The 5,000-nt window shown below is 43.7% G+C and overlaps 1 protein-coding gene across 1 annotated transcript in view; it reads right to left on the bottom strand.

The window, feature by feature from the left end:
- LOC123512384 overlaps window positions 1-446 on the bottom strand; it is a 10,365-nt gene extending 9,919 nt beyond the window's left edge. The window contains exon 1 of the mRNA XM_045268770.1: window positions 273-446. The gene's annotated coding sequence lies outside the window, so the exon portion shown is untranslated. The remainder of the gene's footprint in view (window positions 1-272) is intronic.
- Window positions 447-5,000: the final 4,554 nt, after the last annotated feature.

Raw genomic sequence — 5,000 nt, 5'->3', positions numbered from 1 at the left:
CTTAGAAACTTGCACGCCGCCCACCACACGCCCACACCCCGCCCACCACTACTAGAGATGCAGTGAGAAAGTGGGAAGGAGAAGAGAGAGAGAGAGAGAGAGAGAGAGAGAGAGAGAGAGAGAGAGAGAGAGAGAGAGAGAGAGAGAGAGAGAGAGAGAGAGAGAGAGAGAGAGAGAGTGTGATGTACTTATCTCGAGAGTTGAGGTAGAAATGCGCCACAAACACCCACAGAAGTATTGCATTATCTACCTGTCCTCGGCGCGCTGCTTACCTGGCCCCGAATCACGTAACATTTCCGGAACTCCCGCCTCCCGCAGCGCCGTCTCGTGAGTGGAGCAGGCACTAGGTCACCTCCAGCGCTGGGATTCCCTAAGAGAAGGGGAGGCGCGGCACTATCTTGGCACGCGGCACCGAGGTCATCGCCATGCAGCCGCCGTCTCCCAGGTCATCGCCACTGCTGGTCGTGGAAGGGAGCAAAAACTACGTGTTATGGTACTGAAGGGATTGGATGAGTGTGTAGCTATGAAGGAACTGGTTTATATTAAGTAGGAGGAAGTGAAGGATGTATAGCTACTAAAAACTTATGTAGAGCAAGAAAGAGAGGAAATGTAAGTGAGAGGGGGAAAAAAACTGCGTGCTATCAGGGTGATTGAGTGTGTAGATGGTTACGAACATGATAAAATGAGGGAAGCTGCAAGATATTAGGATGAAAGGAAAGAGCAATACCGATTAAGATAAAGGAAGGAAGGAAGGAAGGAATAATAAAAGTATATCAAGAGAATAACTGATGCAGAACAAGAAAGAATGCTAATGTGAGGAGAGAGGAGGAAAATTCAGCGTTATGAGAGTGAATGAATACGTAACTAAGAAAGGCACTGGTCTATCATAAGAAGGAGAGGAAATAATGGAAGAGTGTCTGCTGATGAATTGATACAGAACGAGAGAGAGAGAGAGAGAGAGAGAGAGAGAGAGAGAGAGAGAGAGAGAGAGAGAGAGAGAGAGAGAGAGAGAGGACAAACAAAACAATATAAATGATACGCGGTTTAAAACAACATAATGCCTCAATGCAACACACACTCCTACATAAACCAACACACATACAACAGGTAAGTAATGTAATGAATCATCAGTAGTCGCGTGGGAACAGACGGCGCCGCAGCAGCAAATATTCGGCGAGGCAATGAAGGTACCCAATGTTGTGGCCACCAGCAACCTCGACCTATAGAATTGCTCAGGAGAAAACGAGGATCCACGCTCTCACCTTCGTTTTCTTCGCAGTAGTAGCAATAGTAGTAGTTCCTGGGAAGTACACAAGGTCAAGTATCTAACCCACTAACTGACTAACCCATACATTCACGTTTTTACTCAATTCTAGTAACCTTTAGCCAAACGCAGGAGTAGTGGTGGTGGTGGTGGTGGTAGTAGTAGTAGTAGTAGTAGTAGTAGTAGTAGTAGTAGTAGTAGTAGTAGTAGTAGTAGTAGTAGTAGTAGTAGTAGTAGTAGTAGAGTAGTAGTAGAAGAAGAAGAAGAAGAAGAAGAAGAAGAAGAAGAAGAAGAAGAAGAAGAAGAAGAAGAAGAAGAAGAAGAAGTAGTAGTAGTAGTAGTAGCAGTAGTAGTAGTAGTAGTAACAAAGCTCCGAACAAACCACTCGACTCAAGTTTCAATTCCCAAACAAAGCCATAAATTGCAAACCACGAGACACCACGACCGTCTTCTCCATCTTTGTATTCTTTATCAGGTCACACAGGGCAGTGGGTCGCAAGCTGGGATACCCCATCGCCACGCCAGGCAACACCCACCCGCTCCCCGCACTGCACCGCCGCCTCCTGCAGTGGGGTAGTGAAAGGAACGTGTGGTTAAGGCTCCTTCAGAATTCCCGCCAGCCAGCCTTGACCGACCCATGTAGAGACGGCCTGTGATGCTATTGAACTCCAGCGCGCTCTCTCACAAGCTCCCTCATTCGTACTAACACACCGTCAGGATTAGCGCTCATTGTCGGCCTAGCTCGTGATGCATGAACACACACACACACACACACACACACACACACACACACACACACACACACACACACTTAAATCGTATAAAAATTGTATGGAGGTAATGAAATGTTAGATAAAATTATGTTAACCTAGAAAATGATTACGCTACACACACACGCACGCCACGGCACGCCACGCCACGCCACGCCACACTACACGCACACAACACCCCGCTACGCCATCTAGTCCCCTCTCAAAAGCTCCCGTCAAGTCTTTTTCAACGTCCTCTGAAGTACTGATCCAAAGTGAAGGCGACTCTGAGTGGATGAGGAGTGGAATACAACACTGTGAACTATATACAACTGACAGTGTGCGTATATCATCAACTGGTTTTGACAACGAGACAAAAAAAATATATATATTCGCGGCAAATCAGATAAAAAAACAACATGCAAAAACGAAATTTACTTGAACTTATATGAGAGGAAATAAAATGATCACAGCCACCACCATTACCAATATCACCACAATCACTACTAACACCACAACCACCACGCAAAAAAAAAAAAAAATATATATATATATATTCATAACAAGAAAAAAATAAAACCGGGACTCGTCACTCACGCCCACAATGCTCTCACACATCCGGGAACTTTCACTCGCGCTCAGATCTGAAGACTGGAGGGTCGCTGGGAGGAGAGAATGGAGGAAGACTGGAGGAGAGGATGGAGGAAGACTGGAGGAGAGGATGGAGGAAGACTGGAGGAGAGGATGGAGGAAGACTGGAGGAGAGGATGGAGGAAGACTGGAGGAGAGGATAGAGGAAGACTGGAAGAGAGGAGAGGATAGAGGAAGACTGGAGGAGAGGATGGAGGAAGACTGGAGGAGAGGATAGATGAAGACTGGAGGAGAGGATAGATGAAGACTGGAGGAGAGGATAGAGGAAGACTGGAGGAGAGGATAGAGGAAGACTGGAAGAGAGGAGAGGATAGAGGAAGACTGGAGGAGAGGATAGAGGAAGACTGGAGGAGAGGATAGAGGAAGACTGGAGGAGAGGATAGAGAAAGACTGGACGGTCGCTGGAAGGAGAGGAAAGAGGAAGATGCAGTGGAGTTTGAAGGTTATTTGAGTGTTATGAACTAAAACTTGTGTAACTTACGAGGGAAATTCACTTAGACTCTTGTTATAGTCGATAAGGGTGTCAATTCATTTGTGAGTTTGTAGGGTTTCAAGAAAGACAAAGACAGGTAGAAAGAGACAGACAAGACGTGCCGGTAAATAGATACAAACAGATAGACATACGAAATAACATGCAAACTCACACACACAATCATTCATACATGAGAAAGAAATCTAACGCCATTCAATACTAGGACTCATTTTTACCTCGAGATTTGTGTACGATTAGACCATTTGACATTAGGAAAGGTCTAAGGAGGTTATAAGATTAACGCTCACAGTCTTCACTATTTTAATCCTCCCACATAAGTTTCTGAAGCTGTATAAGTCACCAAATAGCAAGCAGAATGAATATGGAAATGCGTCATGGCACTCAAGGGGTTAAGAATACAAAGGAAGAACACGAACAGCCTTTTTGGAGCTAATGGCACTGCTTGCGGCAAAGAAAGAAAGGGAAAGGCACAGATGAGGAAACAAAAGAGAAAGATGAATAGAGAACAGACCAATTAACCTCGCCAATGTCACGACCACACACAAATAAGGCATCATTGTTCCTATTACCACTTAGTCATTAGCACTCGTCACTGCAACACACCCTGCCTTCACTCTCATTAGCGTAACCCCTTCAATACTGGGACGCATTTTTACCAGGGGTTTGGATATATGATTAGACGATTTTATTTACATTGGGAAAGGTTTATGAGGATCAGAGGATTAGTTGTCCAGAGTCTTCACTATTTTAATCCTCACGTGAGTTTCTGAAGCTGTGTAAAATCACCAAATAATAATCAGAATAAATATGAAAACGTGTCATGATAGTGAAGGAGTTAGGAACATAAGAAAATAAGGGAAGATGCAGGAAACCATAAGGTGTATACGTGACACTAACTGATTTCTATTAATCTTATATTTTTCACATGTAAGAGAGGAAAACGAGCGAAGGGCAACAAAAGCGATTAAACAAACATCTATCACCACTTATCACCTTCATCTATAAATGTGTCTAGTGTTCTAAACCTCCTTATTGATTCACCATTAACCCCTTCAGTACTGGGACACATTTTTACCTTGAGATCTGAGTACCATTAAACCATTTCATTGACGTTAGGAGGTCAGAAGATTAATGGCCACAGTCTTCTCTATTTTAACCCCTTCAGTACTGGGACACATTTTTTACCTTGAGATTTGTGTACCATTAGACCATTTTCTTGACATTAGAAAGGGAGTATGGAGGTCAGAAGATTAATGGCTACAGTCTTCACTATTCTAATCCCCACATAAGTTTCTAAAGCTGTAGAAAACCACCAAATAGTAACCAGAACAAATATAGAAACACACCATGGTACTGAAGGGATTAATTAAGAATAAAATCATAGAGCATTGAGTCGATTCCATTCACCTACCACACCGAGAGCCAATTCCTTCCTATCTAGAGCAATCAGAGTCGACAGAGTGAAGCCGAACCACTAAACCTACTTCGTTCCCACCACATCACGGAACCAGGCCAGCGAACGATGAATCCAGCAGTTTTGTACATCCGGTTCGGTCAATGGCTGCCTGGCAAGATCCGGGTTACATAATCGAGGGAGTAAAAATATGAGCAAAGTAAAAATAATGTCATGGAAGTGAAAGGAAGGGAATGAAGGACTGAAAGGCGAAGGTTAGACTGGTACACACAATTAAATTAGACAGGTTAATGAGTTGGTGGAATATAATACGTGAAATTACGCTGTCCAGGTAAGAAAAGTGTGCTAATTAGTCTGTACTGAGAGAAAAGAACAGGTAGTGTGATGCCTGATTACTGTAACGCTGTCCTTTGTAATTAGATAATACAG

Source organism: Portunus trituberculatus, chromosome 33 (genome assembly GCF_017591435.1).
Source record: "Portunus trituberculatus isolate SZX2019 chromosome 33, ASM1759143v1, whole genome shotgun sequence".
Taxonomy (NCBI): domain Eukaryota; kingdom Metazoa; phylum Arthropoda; class Malacostraca; order Decapoda; family Portunidae; genus Portunus; species Portunus trituberculatus.
This window is presented reverse-complemented; position numbering and strand designations above follow the sequence as displayed.